The 16,572-nt window shown below is 37.1% G+C and overlaps 1 protein-coding gene across 1 annotated transcript in view; it reads left to right on the top strand.

Annotated features, from left to right (window-relative positions):
• The window catches only part of LOC131962801 (double-stranded RNA-specific editase 1-like), a 90,347-nt gene that overhangs the window by 15,986 nt on the left and 57,789 nt on the right, over positions 1–16,572 (top strand). The gene's annotated exons all lie outside the window — the stretch shown is intronic.

Genomic DNA, 16,572 nt, shown 5'->3' on the forward strand with positions numbered 1-16,572 from the left:
CGCGCCTCTCCCGGAAGCCACAAACCCCACAAACGCACACAAAAAAACACAAATGCACACAGTCCACTTTCATATAGTGAGGGTATGTGAGTGTATTAACCGGAAGCCCACAAAGCAGGAATACACACACTCATCTGTGGAGAAATAGGAACACTGGGTTATGTATGAAAAAAAATGACAAAGATGAAAACGAAGGACAATTTCACTATAATTTCAGTTAGTTTTGTAACCACACATTACAGTTTCAGTTTTTTTTAAAAGTCTCCTTTTTATTTTTTTTTATGTTAACGAAAATGTTTTTTCAATTCTAGTTTTCACCATTTTGTTATTTTTCGTTAACTATAATAAAAAAATCTTGGTCAGGAATCAAACCACCAACCTTCCGATCAGTGGGTGACCACTCTACCAACTGAGCCACAGCCGCCCAGGATCTGTTTATTCCAAACGTTTTATTTTTGGCAATGTTTTACATTAGACATGTAGAATAATCTGATTTTGAAGATTTATTACAAATTTTAGGCTTCGTTTGGTTTTCTAACAGAAACGTTTCTAACCAATGAACTGCTGGTACGCTTAAACAATAATGCCTGTTTTTAAAGTTTCTTTCTACAATGAACAGTGCATTTTTTGCGACTTAGTAAAGAAATATATACTTTTCAAACCCAGCGTCCTGTGGCATTGGGAGCCTGCTGGGATCTCATCTTGTTCTCCAGAGGCTGCTGCTTATGTGTTTAGAGATGCATCATCATCTGTCCACATGAGGCTGTCAGACGTCAAGCAGCGAATCTCTGATTGGCCCTTGATCCTCTCCCTGCCCCCACTTGTTAAACCCAGTGTGAGTGAAGTGTGAGCCTGGAGGTGGACTTGATCCTGAGTGCTGGAGTCAGATAGAGCAGCAATGACGAGGTTAAGTCAGGACGCTGCCATAAGCTGCTTACACAACCAATTCAGACTTGAGACGCTTTTTTGGTCTAATCATTTGTGACACCAAACAAGTGTGAGGAGCGTTAACGTGTTGATGTGTCTCTCTCTGTGTGTGTGTGTGTGTGTGTGTGTGTGTGTGTGTGTGTGTGTGTGGACAGTATGGTCTGTCCACCTTAGAACCAGAATCACAGCTGATAGCAGTTTAAGGATTTACTAGGGCTGGGCGATATATCGATTCCATTTTGTTTTAATTCCATTTTAGACAGCGTCCTAATTTTTGGGGAATTGGGGTCGTATTATTGTCACAAAAACTGATTTACTCATACTGTATATTGCAAGAGAAAAAATGTGATTACAGCAATTTACTGTAAATTTATAATGAAAAGTTTTACTGTAATTTACTGACAAAACTGTGGACAGTATTGTGTTTTAAATGTACAAGAATACAGTAATATACTGCAAATGTATTTCTGGTAACACACTACACATGTTTTTCAGTGCATAATTGAAAAAATATTAACATTGCATCCTTTTTGTCTGTTCTATTGTTTCAGAAGTGTAATTAGCTTTAGTACATGGTAGGGCTGGGCGATATATCGATATAAAAGATATATCGATATATTTTTAAACGTGATATGGAATTACACCATATCGCATATATCATTATAGTTCAAATTTGCACAGTGATCCTTGCTTCAGGCAATCTGTGGCTTTTATTTAATATATATATATTTTTAAATTTAAATGTGCACTTTATGAAGCTTTGATTTTTTTAAAAAGGTACTCCTGTTGTTATACAGTATGTATGATCACTTAAATAAATGGTTTTAATAAAACTACTTGTGACATGTTATATTTGGTTTTGACTTTGAGCATTTGCTCTCACTTTGCGATAAAAATATCGGGATATATGTCGTATATCGATATTCAGCCTGAATATTTCGGGATATGACTTTTGATCCATATCGCCCAGCCCTAGGATTTCCCAAAATAAACTCGCAGACTCATTGTTGCTGAGCTTTTTTTGATGAAATGTGTTAAATCAAGACACATTCACAGGCATTTTCCTATACTTTGAAAGTTGAAAAGCTGCCGGGATTAAAAGCCAGATTGTGTCTCAAGCATCTTCTTCTGTTTTGGAGATGAGAGCAGTGTGTCAGTGTGACCTCTGCCTCAAAAAGTGATCATAAATTAGATTTGGAATCTAAAATGTAATTATCTCTTCTATCTCTGTGGAGCGATGTCAGCTGGAATCACATCACAGCAGATGATGCTGCATTGCTTGTATGTGGTAAAGCTTATTTTCGGAGGGGATGTCAGTGCGTCAGATGGGGGCCAGGCTCTGACGGGGAGTCCAGTACTGGGCCCCTGGGTGCTGCTACTGCACAGAGACAAGGTGACTTTCTCTCCCTCACTGGCTTTTTAACTCCCTTTATAACAGACACACTGAATCCCTGTCATCCTACATTTACAAAAATTGACGAGTGTAACGCTGAACTTGATGCCTCAATCGGGCCACAAACCAACGTGTGACGTCACGGTGACTACATCCATTATTTATACAGTCTATGGTGGAAATACAGTGAAAGGGTCAAATAGGGTTCGTACAGGTGCTTGAAATCCTTGAAAATGCTTGAATTTAAATGCTGACTGTATTTCTCTTGCAATCTGACTATATCCATCTATAGACTATAGATAATCACATGTTCAATGTAAAAATAATGAGTAGCCTATCTGAAATGAAGATTGTTCCTCCTAAAAGTGTAATACCATCGCTGTTGGTATGGTTGAGTGAAATCTCCCCCTTTTAGTATGTAAGTACTCATCTAAAACATGTTTACAACAGGTGTAAGATACTGGAAAAGCTTGAAAATTTACCTTGAAAGTTCTTGAAAAATGCTTGAATTTGACCACTGCTAAAGTGTACGAACCCTGGTCAACGTTATGAGACCAAACGGGTAAATATACCTTGCCACGCCCCAAATCATACGATTCTTTATCTTCTATTTTCTTCTAAATGCGGCCATTATTTACACTATTAACATCAGTTTGTCTTGAAGAAGATTTTTTACTAGCGATTGAGACCATAGTCTTGTTCTACAAAAAATTCTGAGATAATAAATTAAGTGAGAAATGATCTCATTTCGTATTGAAATGAATGGACCCAAATGCTTCTCCAGCCGCCGTCAGCGCCCCCTGTTGGAATTTTTCACTTCCTGGTTTGTCTCACTGCTCAATTTCCTATAAATAATGGCATTCTCTGCACAGAGACAAGGTGACTTTCTCTCCCTCACTGGCTTTTTTACTCCCTTTATAACAGTCATTCTTGCATTTACAAAATTGCGTGGTTGTTAGTTTTGCCTTTTGTCATATATTCAGATGGGGCAATAATAATAATATCGGGGCCACTATTTACACTATTAACATCAAATTGGCCAAATTAATCAAGTGAGATGTTTTCTCATTTTGTATTGAAATGAATGGACCCAAATGCTTCTTCAGCCGCCGTCAGCACCCCCTGTTGGCATTTTCGGTAGTATGCAGCTCAAGGCACTTCCCGGTTTTCCTCCCTGCTCCGACCCGGAGGTTGCCGCCTGATTACTAGAAATACATTTGCAGAATATTACTGTATTCTTGTAAATTTACAGTACGCTGTAAACATTTTCAGTGTAAATTTATAGTAAATTCCTGTAAATAATGGCGCTCTCTTAAAGGGCTGTAATCACATATTTTTTCTCTTAGTTTGCATTTCAATATGCAGAATGATGCTGTATGACATCAGTACAGTAGAATACTGTTCAGATTTCACTGTAAATTTAAGGTTCTCTGGATCTTATAGGATAATAAAAGCATGAGGTCAGGGTTTTTGGTCACTGCTGCTTAAAAGATACAACTCCAGACATGCGTTGGGCAGGTCCTGTGTATCAGGTGCCTGTTGAGGCAGATCAGGGCCTCATTAGCTACTAATCTCACTGATACACCTGATTTTGGGATTATGAAAGTCTGTAAAAAGACTTGTTTGGAGTGAAGAGTAAGCTGTTTGCGGTGGAAACTTTTCTGTAATTTTTTCTACCGTGTTGAATTGAAACTCAGAGTAATCATCATTGGCATGAAGGAATTCTGAGAAACTGGTGGCACTTGAAGCATAACAGCTCATAATTTCCCTCTGAGGGTGATAAACTGTTCACTTGACTGGTGTTTTATTCCTGCTGTGTTTTTTCCCTGCAGGAGAGTTTCGCTTCGTTTTCTCACTTTGAAATTAAAGCCAACCGTTGATGTTAAAAGAAGGATCAAAGTGGTGATGTTTAAGAATAACTCTGCTTTCTTTTTAAAAAATGTTTAGTTTTGTCCTTCGGTTCTGAATGTTTAGTGAGAACTTGACGAGTCAAGAAACACAAACAGTCTGCTTATATTGCTTATTTCTTGGTTTTGGTTTTGGCATTTGGCATACATACAACAGGTGGATATCTTATCTCTTTTATTGTGCTTTCTTACTAACTTTTTATTGCACGACAACAATAGAAACTAAACCTGCAAGCAGGTATTAACAGGGTCCAAGCCTCCCACGCAAGTCGGATCCCACGGCCCTTGGAGGTAATGCAAGTCTGGCCTGCAGGCTCATGTGAGAGACGCAAGACACAGGCTGATAGCTGGTTTGATTTTTAGATTTTTTTTTAGACTTTGGATGCCATATGCAGCAGTAAATGCTCATTACACTGATGTATTGAGAGTAGTACGAATTTTTTCAACTTCTTTTAAAAGTGTTACCAAGTGGCTAATGTAGGAATAAAAGAATATATTCGGAGCATTGCATTTAGCTATTATTCTTTCAATAAATGGTTAACTTTATTCATTTTTTCTGAGTGTTTTGTAAGACCAAGTTTAGGAAAAAGAACCCGGGTGAGCGTGGGAGGCTTTAAGAGCCCCCCTGGCTCTAACACTGACATCCATTAAATTTAGTTCAGGGCCTTAGTGTCATTTCATGTGAATCCAACAAAACTGTGGAGATATGATATAACTTCTTTTGTAAGAGTACAAAAATGGCCAAATTATTAGAAACGGCAGGTGTACCTAATAAATAAAATAAAATGGCCAAATTAGTAGGAACGGCAGGTGTACCTAATAAATAAAATAAAATGGCCAAATTAGTAGGAACGGCAGGTGTACCTAATAAATAAAATAAAATGGCCAAATTATTAGGAACGGCAGGTGTACCTAATAAATAAAATAAAATGGCCAAATTAGTAGGAACGGCAGGTGTACCTAATAAATAAAATAAAATGGCCAAATTAGTAGGAACGGCAGGTGTACCTAATAAATAAAATAAAATGGCCAAATTATTAGGAACGGCAGGTGTACCTAATAAATAAAATAAAATGGCCAAATTATTAGGAACGGCAGGTGTACCTAATAGATAAAATAAAATGGCCAAATTATTAGGAACGGCAGGTGTACCTAATAAATAAAATAAAATGGCCAAATTATTAGGAACGGCAGGTGTACCTAATAAATAAAATAAAATGGCCAAATTATTAGGTACAGCAGGTGTACCTAATAAATAAAATAAAATGGCCAAATTATTAGGAACGGCAGGTGTACCTAATAAATAAAATAAAATGGCCAAATTATTAGGAACGGCAGGTGTACCTAATAAATAAAACAAAATGGCCAAATTATTAGGAAAGGCAGGTGTACCTAATAGATAAAATAAAATGGCCAAATTATTAGGAACGGCAGGTGTACCTAATAGATAAAATAAAATGGTCAAATTATTAGGAACGGCAGGTGTACCTAATAAATAAAATAAAATGGCCAAATTATTAGGAACGGCAGGTGTACCTAATAAATAAAATAAAATGGCCAAATTAGTAGGAACGGCAGGTGTACCTAATAAATAAAATAAAATGGCCAAATTATTAGGAACGGCAGGTGTACCTAATAAATAAGATAAAATGGCCAAATTATTAGGTACGGCAGGTGTACCTAATAAATAAAATAAAATCACCAAATTATTAGGAACGGCAGGTGTACCTAATAAATAAAATAAAATGGCCAAATTATTAGGTACGGCAGGTGTACCTAATAAATAAAATAAAATGGCCAAATTATTCGGTAGGTATTAGGTGTTCTGTGCAAAATTTAGTGCAGATTGGACTCTGCACCTTGAAGGAGTCGAAAAAGTAGGAAAAAAGAGTTTTTATAAGAGAGCTTATATTTCAAAATTCAGCTCAACTCTGGGAACGTGTGCATGTGAGAATTTTTAATGTGCAACATAGTATGCCGGAGTAGCTGGCCAATATGCTATGAAAAAATAAAGTAGAATTATTACATTTCTATATTTCCTGTGTCAAAAAGTGAAAATGTAAGTGTATCTGGGTTGATGTGTTGTAATTGGAGGTCTCAGGAATGTGACCCTCTAGAAAGTGCACACTGTCCCCTGGGAGCCCCTATACTTTAATTTTCATCTCAATGTCGATAACGTATGGGAGTGAGAGTGGGAGAGTAAACGGTGAACAGTTTGTGTTGAAGTGACCGTGTGTGTGTGTGTGTGTGTGTGTGTGTCATCTAAGTGTCCCCTCGGCCCAGCTGCTTCCATCAAGACAGACATTTTCCAATACAGTAAGAGACAGCCAATCGAACGGCCCGTGTGCCGGCGTAACTCAACAACGCTCTGGGGACTCGTTGAGCGGAGTGGCTGCACAGATAAAAGCTCCCAACATGAAGAAAAAAATCATAAAAGGACGGGAGACACGGAGAGGGTCTGATAATGATACCTTTATTCTGAAGGATAGCCCACACACTCAATCAAGTCAGAAGAATAAAATCACACAATCCAGTCAAGGTTTTCCCCGCTAACTGTTTCTACTTCTTGTAGAAAGGTCAAACGTGTAGTATTCTGCGGATTGGAGGGAAAAAAAGACTTAAAACCTGCGCGACAATGACAAAAAAGAAAAATTTTAATTGTATATTTGTTACTTATTCAATTAACATTGCGGCAAACAACTAACACACGCAAACAAATACAATAAGACATCAGTACCAAGGTTTTCCACATTTTGTTTAATTTGAGGAAATTTTATTTGACCATAATTAAGGCCTAAGTCCCGTTTCGAGGCTCACCCCCTGTCAGGAATATTAAGATAAGAAATCCATGTTTCATTAAAAAAAGTATTTTAAAAGAGTTTTCTTGCAGACAAAGCTGAAAAAAATGTCACCCCAGACTTTTTTACACATCTGCATTATGTTGTAGCTGTATGTATCTATCTATAAAAGCAAGAAGCGTCTGTGTGTGTGTGTGTGTGTGTGTGTGTGTGTGTGTGTGTTTGTGTGTGTGTGTGTTTTCTTGTACTTCCTACATAGTGAGGACCGGAACACGTTTCAACCAACAGAGTGAGGACATTTTTGTGAAGCGAGGACATTTTGGCCGATCCTCACTTCTTTAAAGGCTTTTTTGAGGGTTGTGACTTCGTTTTAGAGTTAAGGTTACAATTAGGTTTATGTTAGGGTTAGAATTGGGCATTTAGTTGTGATGGTGAAGGTTAGATTAAGGGTTAGGGTAAGGGGCTAGGGAATTCACTATTCCAATGAGGGCCCTCACAAAGATAGAAGTACAAGAAGGTGTGTGTGTGTGTCTAGGGCATATCTCGCTGAGCGTTAGTCAGACTGACCTAAAATTTCGTATGTGTCTTGCGCATGGCATGAAGGTGTGCATTCTCGATTTTGAAGATTTTTTAATTCATTTTTTCAAAATATTATTATTTACGTAGGACGTGTTGCAGCATTGCACTGTTTCCGATTGGACGCCTTTTAGGGGAGCTCCGCCCCATTGTGTGATAGGCCTACACCTGGTCAGTAACACAATTCACTCTGGATTTACACCCTGACTCATCTCATCTGGAAGTCTATTTAGGAGTTTTAAAGTGCGCTACAAGGTTCAATTTTCGAATAATATTTGAATAATTTCCAGCGAATATCAATGTTCAATGTGTATGTGCTGGACGGTGTGGTACCTTATGAAAAGTAAGTGTTTTATGGAGTTTCATACGCCGTAGTGGTCTGCATGTAATGTGCAAATTCTGTTATTCGCGATTAGCATGCTAAGCGGAGATTTAGCTTTATTCACTTCTTATGTTGCATCACTATGTAATTCAGGGATGACATTCATGTTGCTTAGCGTAATGCCCATAATCATTTGATATGAGATACTTACATGCAATATAGTATATCAGCTAATTGGGTTCATGTTAATGTACTTTTCGTGCAGCTTACTGCGTAATGTGCTATCTCACGATTAGCATGCTAACGAATATATACTTCCTAAGGGCACTGCATTAGTTGCAATTAAATCAAAGAAAAATTTTTCTTTTCTGTACATACCGAAGAAGTAATTAAGCACTTCTCAAAAACGGTGAAACTCACTAAGCTGGGTGCACCATGAGCTGTTTTTTTTAATCTAGACATGATGGCGTTGGTTTTCTGATGTTTGTGACCAGGACTTGGCTGTGGTCAAACTTGCAGGGCGCAAAAATGAAAAGCGCGAGGTTCCGTGCACGGTGATGCACATGTGCTGCAGCAGACCAAGGTTATTATAGTTAACGAAAACTAACGAAATACTAGAATTGTAAACTGAAAAAAACTGAAACAAGAGTTTTTTAAAAAACGATAACTAACTGAAACTGTATTTTGTGTTTACAAAACAAACTAAAACAAACTAAATTATATTGAAAATGTCCTTCGTTTTCGTCTTTGTCAACTTTTTTCATACGTTAACCTTCTTGTTGATATGAAATTTATTTCATCTATCTGGTTTTATGACTTAATAAACTTATTGGGGCTGAGATGGATCAGACAAAGGAAATCAAGGAAACATTTATTGTGACCTTATTGAATCTGGCACCCAACAAATACCCCATTACAAAAAAACTAAAACTAATAAAAACTAAACTAAAACTAAGCATCTTCCCAAAACTAAAAACTAATTAAAACTAGCAAACTCACTCTAAAAACGAATTAAAACTAACTGAATTTGAAAACAAAAATTGACAACGAAATTAAAACTAAAACTAATGAAAAATCCAAAACTATTATAACCTTGCAGCAGACGAGGTGATTTGTTTAGCTGACTGCGGGAAATGCCTGTGCTATGTAACTACAGTCAGCAGTAAATGAAGATACAAAGCGATCAATAAAACAGGTTTATTAAAAATTATGAATCACTGCAGCAATGGAAGGTCATAAATATGCAAACAAACCTAATGCTGATTGGTCCAGTAAGAGGAGAGATTAGCAGGCAAACACATGATCCGAGGATAATAATTATACAGAATTAATACAGAATTCTTTATTGGTCGAAAGTAATCAAAAACAAATACATTATAACCATTGGATAAACAAAATAATGAGGTTTTTAAAAATTTGCTGCTTGTTTTTTGATCATCAATCATCATCATCATGTCCACCAGTCATGTCATTATGTGACATCAATATAATGGAGTGTGACGAGGCAATGAAACATGCAAACGGGATTTATTATCATGATTGATTCATCTAATAACGGAACATTTAAACAAACAATTTCATAGTGACCTTTGTCTTATAGTTTCATAGAGAATTGGGGGTTGTGGGTTTTTAGGGGGAGATAGCAGGTCAACAAGACCGTTAGTCCACAAAGAAGTGGTGTAAACTGAAGATTTATTTGAGATGCAGCTGTTGTTCTACTCTAATAAAAATGGCTTAATCAATCAATTAATTAAACCTATTAACGCACATAAGAGTTTAGAACAGGGGTCTCAAACTCGCGGCCCGCGGGCCAATTGCGGCCCTCGTGATGATATTTTGTGGCCCCCACCTTGATATGAAAGTTTAATGTGAGTTTTATATGAATGGCACTTTACCGTGTTGTGTGTGGAAGGTCCCTTTGATTACTTTTTTTGGTAATTTTGTGTCTTTTTTTAAATAATTTTGTGTCTTTTTTTAATAGTTCTGTGTCTTTTTTGCTAATTCTGTGCCTTTTTTGGTCATTTTGTTTTGTTTTTAAGTAATTTAGTTTTTTTTCTGTCATTTTGTGTCTTTTAAAAAAAATAATTTTGTGTCTTTTTTGGTAATTCTGTGTATTTTTTGGTTATTTTGATACTGCCTCCAGCGGCCCCCAGGTAATTTGAGTTTGAGACCCCTGGTTTAGAACATTAATGTTCTAAACTTTCTGTAGTCCATTTTAAAACATATGTTGCTGAATTAGGCACTTTTTTGATATTCAGAGGGTCATAAAACCCTCCAGAATGTTTCATCAATACACCAAGATCATCATCATCATCATCATCATCATGGAGCATTGCAGACTTTGGGGACACTTGCAGTGACTCGTCTTACATTTGAAGGTTTTTGACTGTATCTGGGGCATCCACAGGTGCTTTGCAAACCTGAAGAATTTAACCTTCCAAACACTTGAACGCCATCAGAAGTAGCAACATGAGTGCTGGGATGAGATCAAATGAGCTCTTCTTGTGTAAAAATAGCACAGCTGACTGCTTTGTCTCAGACACTGCAGAACTCAGAGGAGGGAAACTGATAAACATGAGTCAAGGTGAAAATGACAGAAGACCTTTTTATTTGGCTGTTGCAAAGTTAAAACATTTTAATCACCACATCAGAAAGCACTATCTGTTCTTGTAAAATAGGTGTTAGCTTAGCTTAGCGATCTAATGAGGGCTAACTGTAGTGCAGAGCTAGCTAGCTGGAAACATAGCATGAGCAGGTGTTTAATGCTCCACTGCTACTTCTGCTGGCAGCACCACTTATTTCCTTCCTTTTCACTTTTTATGCTGCCAAACAAAACCAGTTTGTTGTGTTGCAGCTGTTGGACGTCAGCGTTTCACTTTCTGACTCTGAGAAATTCCTCTTCTTTTGGGATTAAAATTTACTTTAAAACATTGTTTACCTCCTTCAACCAAAAAGCTGTGAAAATTTTAAATCTGTGCTCCAAATGAAAAATATTCCGATATAATATATATAATATACCGAACTTGTTTGAGTTTATAACTATAAGTACTTTTCTTTCATAAACCTCCGTCGCTGCGTATTTCTGTAATATGTCTGTTTCCTCCTGTTGTTATTTTTAACGGTGCACTTTGCTAGTAAAGTTGACTTTAGGGGGGGAAAAATCCTCTTTTTGGCCGTATTGCGTCCTTCAGTGTGGTAAACTCTTAAGGCGAGCCATCTCAATCAGGTATAAATTATATATATATTATATATATTAGGGCGTGGTATTTAGATTACACTTGTTTCAAGCCGCCACATTTATCAACAGCCGATCATTTTTACAATGTGATTGGAGAGATACGATCGTTTGATAAATCCCACGTGAACCCTGTCGTAAGACGAAATATTCACTCAGATCTGTACTCGTTTCTAATAGGCTTTTCACGATACTAAAATTTTCAACTCGATACCATTTTCGATACCACAAGGATAAAAACAAAGACCCCAAAATTTTACAAAAATATTTTTATTAACAAGAAAATGCAACATGTAAAAATTAACAGAACCACAGGTTAAATGTTTATAATAAACAACATTTATGTGAACTTATTAACTCTTTGCTTATGTATCCTGACACTGTGTCAATTAACATAATATGGGCATACTGCGTGCCTGATTTATTTATTTATTACGTTGCTTATAATCATTAACGTGACGTCAGCCTTTAATTGCTAGCTGCAGCTAATGGCTAATAATAACACAGCCAACAGGGGGTATCGATATTTTTGAAAATGAGTATCGTATCCGGATATAGGGGTGTACCATATCGTATCGTACACGATAATATCTGTATATTTTTTTTATGGTTAAAAAAAATGCATAACATGAATTTGGCAACATTCCTACATCTTGATGTAGTGTCGTCCTCCTCCCAGACATGCGCGCGCATTCACACACTTACACCACTGAATATACCGAGCTGCCCTCAACTTTCAAAATAAGAGCACAGTGTGTTAACAGAATCCACCACAGAACTTACAAGAAGACTGTCAAAATAAGATGCCTTAAATAAAACATACAAGAACCTTTATTCTCCTTGACAAAATGTCTATAAAATATGCCCCCGAAACCCCTAAATGGTTATTTTTATTATTTGCTCATACTCAAGAGTCAAGAGGTTTTTTTTTATATTTGGCAACTGTTGAGATTTGCACTTCACACTACATTTTAGATTTTTATTTATTTATACAGACAAAAAAAATCATATTTTCTATATCTTTTTAAGTATTTTGTAACATCGCCAAGAATATCGTTATCGCAAAAATAGCCTGAAATATCGTGATATTCTTTTAGGGCTATATCGCCCACCCCTATCCGGATACAATGTTTTAGTTTCGATACTTTTTTGAGTATCGATACTTTTGACAACCCTAGTTTCTACGCTCGTTTGATAAATGAGGGCCATTGTGTGGAGTGCCCCTTAAAGTAAATAAAGTAAGAGAGCACTGTGTCCTCATGGAGAGGTGAAGAAATAAGAGATGTGACGCTAACACACTGAAACAGGAACACACTCCCCTGCAGGGTCTGATTTAGACATTAACATGTGTGTTTGTGTCCTCCATATACTGTTGTTTAGTCCCGTTTTTTCCTGCAGGTACACTCCTCCGTCTCCAGCTTAATCTGCGTCGTGTGAAAGTGATTTTAGAAAACAGATGAGATGAAGGAGGAATGAAAGCCCTGCATGTCTCTGAGGCCCCTCCCCCCACATCTACCAGCTACTGCAGCGTAATTTATGGGATTGGCTGCAATGTCCTTTTCACATGCTGATCTGGGATGAAATATTTAACGCGGCAGGACGCAAATGTTTATGGGCCATTGAAAAAACAACATTAATGAATGATTTTAATTCATGCAAAATTAACTTTCTCTAATTTCCAGAGGTTTTTGAATGGAAGTAAAGGGTTCTGCTTACATTTTGGCTTGGTTGGAAATAGATTTTTTTCATCATGGTGACCTAACGGGCTCAGAAATGCTGACTTTGGGCTTTCTGGCCACCCTGTCTTGTCCTTGTCAGCCCTTTAAACTAAACCCCACCCCCACGCCATCAACCCCCCGCTCTAAAACTGCCTCTTCCCCTCTCTGAAAAATATGCAAATGTATGAAAGTAGGTTACAGACATCCCCCCCGTGTTTGCTCCTCATCCGTCAGTGCTATAGAATTTGGAAAGAGGGAAGAAAGATACATCCTCCATCCTCCACCCCCCGGCCTGCTGCTGCTTCTCTTCTTCTGCAGCCGTCAGAAAACACATTCAGACATTTGATTTCCTCACAGATTCATTAACCGCGGGTTTATATCGGAGCAAGTCTTGTTTTTGTATAACAAATGTCCCTCTTGGTTTGTGTAGGACAGTTAAGGTCAACAGGCAGCAGCATGTGAGAAGCTCTGAGGATGATGCATTCACTGTAGCTCAGGCACCAGGCTTCTGCTGCTGGCTCAATACTGACTTTACACATGATATTTGCAGCAAATGTAGGATATTTCTATTAAACTCAAGGTTTAAAAGTGTCTAAAAACAAGATGAAAACACTAAATCTGAGGGAAATGATCTTGCTGCATCCAGATAATTTCAAGTTTTCTTAAATTAAGAATATTAAATCTAGAAATAAGTATGTTGAACCCCTATAAAGTAAGAAATTAACCAAAACAAGATAAATTTAGCTGCAAGCAGTGATGAACTGGCCCGAGCAGAGTGCATTTGTTTCTTACCAAGATAAAAATAAGTGTTAGATACTTTATCTTGTTTTAAGAGTTAATTTCTTATTTTCCACCACTGTAAAACTTCTTGGTGTAAATTTACAGTAATAAACAGGCAGTAGCATTGCCTGTTAAGTACTGTTTTCGTAAGTTTCTTTCTTTATTTTAGAAGTACAGTGCATTCATAGAAAATGTAATGTACAGTTTTGTCAGTAAATTACTGAATATTTACACTGTAAAACATTTCCATGTACATTTACAGTGAATTCCTGTAAAAATAGTATGACAGTGCACAGTGATGTTAGTTATGGTGTTCCACAAGGTTATGTGCTTGGACCACTTTTATTTTTTTATTCTCTTCAAGTGCTTTAATCACATATTATTTCTCCCAGATTGCATTGCAATATACAGTATGACACTGTATGACAACAATACATTAGAATACTGTAGAAGTAGAAAAGTGCATTATATATGTGGTGCATTTTTCTCTTGTTTATCTCATGACAGTCTGTAAACAATTAGCTAATTATGCACAGCGTCTCCGCTGATCATAAACATAGTGATCGTGAATATACCAGCATTGCTAACTGTGCAAAGAGTGTCCGGTGCTTGTTGTAAACAGAGATCGCTAAGTGAACACCTCCTGCAGCAGCAGCACATACACACTGTACTGCTACAGAGCTTAGTCTATTAGCAATTTGCAGACTGGACGCAAAAGTCCGCCCCAGACAGCTCATATTCAAATTAGGGGTGTTTTGGCGAGTGAGACCAGCTTCATTCCGGGTATTGGGGCGGAAGTGGAAACAGCCCTTATGACACTGTATGACACCAGTACAGTAGAATTCTGTTCAGATTTCACTGTTAATTTCTATCTAAGGTGTAGGGTTCAACAGAAATATGTCGAGTCATCCCACTTGGTTTGCCAAAAGGCTCTGCAGTCATTCAGCAGGGTGCTGCAGAGACCAGTCACATGCTGGAGATAACCTTGTAATGTGAACATTGTATTTCTACTGTTGTCCCAGAGAAAGATGTGTATATTAAAGCCAGTGACTGATGACATTCCAGTATGTCAGAAGCATTGTGGTTAGTCCGTCCGGCCCCCCATGTGTCGTCAAAGGCCATCTGCTGGTGTTCTTCAGTAAACAACAGCTTCTGTAAGACAAATGCCTAGTTTCTTCATGTCTAAGCAGGAAGGACACTGTTCACCGCACAAACACTTGAAGTGCAGGAATGTTAGATTTCTACATAGAGACTGCAGCAGCTGCCAGTCACTGCAGCTGATGGTCAGCCATCGTGTAGAAAAGCTGGATAAATCAGAAAATTATAGTAAATAGACTAATAGCTGAAGAAGCCTTAGAGTCGTATATGTTCAGTGCTTATTAACATACATAAGCGATATTGATTCACATCAAAAACATTTTTGTTTTTAAGTTTAACATGTGTTTCACTTCTGCATGGCTGCCTTGCTTCCAAATCATGTGTTTTCTAATTGCTTAAGGGGAAAAATTATTGGTGGTGCATCTGTAGTGAAAAGACCATAGACTGTATATAAATATGGACATAGTGACTGTGACGTCACCCATTGGGTTCGCCTTGTTAGTGACCTGTCAATCAAAGGTAGCCACGCCCCGAACCATATGATTCTTTATCTTCTATTTTCTTCTAAATGGGGCCATTATTAGAACTATTAACATCAAATTGTCTCAAAGAAGATTTTTTACTAGTGATTGAGACCATAGTGTTGTCCTAAAAAAAATTCTGAGGTTATAAAGTGAGAAGTTTTCTCATTTTACACTGAAATGAATCGACAGATTTTTTTTAATTCTTAGGCACTTTCTGGTTTGCCTCCCTGCTCAGACCCAGAGGTTGCCGCCTGGAAAAGATGGATGGATGGACACGTTTTGAATGCTTTTCCACTTCATTCTTACAAGAAATGTTATTAAGAAAATTAAAACAGTAAAAGTCAACAGGACGAGGCTGATCTATAATGCTGGGACACAAAGGTTAGATAAATATAATATTAAAAAATAAATAAATATAAATTAAAATCCAAACTAAAATGATTTACATCAGGATTTAGTAAAGTCTTTCTTTTACCCTACAGAGTCATTATCACTCCAATTAGCCAAGTAAAACCTGGATAAGGTCAAATATATTTATTATACAGATATAGAACATATACAAGTGAAAAAAAATATATATTTAAAGGCAGAATGAAAAGTATTGACAAAAATACAAAGGGTTATTAATGGCGTAATGAGGAAATGTTTGTTTTCTATAGAAGAAAGGACATTTTCATTGAACTTTTTATTTCATTTGAAAGAGCTCTATTTTGTTTTTTCTAATTGAGTGCACTGCAAAATAATAATGGTTGGTAGGCAATAAAAGGATCATTGTTCAACTTCCAGTCAGAGTCCAGCTGTCTGAAGCTAAAAGGAAATGTGGGCTGCTTGCTTCTATTGAGGTTAAAGGAGCTACATGTGAATACTGTCAATGTAGCGTTTCATTCACTTAAAAAAAAAAGAGAGAAGTTGCCTCACAGTCTAAACACAATCGAGGCAGCGGTTGCATTTATCACCTCAGTGTAACTGGGAAAACTAAACATCTCCATTTTCAGGCTTGTGGTGGTTGATTGCTGATGTTTTTACTGGAAAACAAACCCAAGTAGAGTAGCAGGAAGTTTCATTGTTCCTCTGTTCAACAAAGAAACACAAAGATGGAATTGGAACGAAAAGACTGTTAGAATAATCAAATCGTACTTGATTATACTAACAGCTAACACCTCATATTAACTTTACCCTCAGGGCTGATTCAAATTTTATACACACTTGTACTGCTTAGAGCATAATATTTACTTGAGTATTTCTATTTTATGCAACTTTATACTTTTACTCCACTACATTTAGATGCCAGGTA

The sequence above is a fragment of the Centropristis striata genome, chromosome 24 (genome assembly GCF_030273125.1).
Source record: "Centropristis striata isolate RG_2023a ecotype Rhode Island chromosome 24, C.striata_1.0, whole genome shotgun sequence".
Taxonomy (NCBI): Eukaryota; Metazoa; Chordata; class Actinopteri; order Perciformes; family Serranidae; genus Centropristis; species Centropristis striata.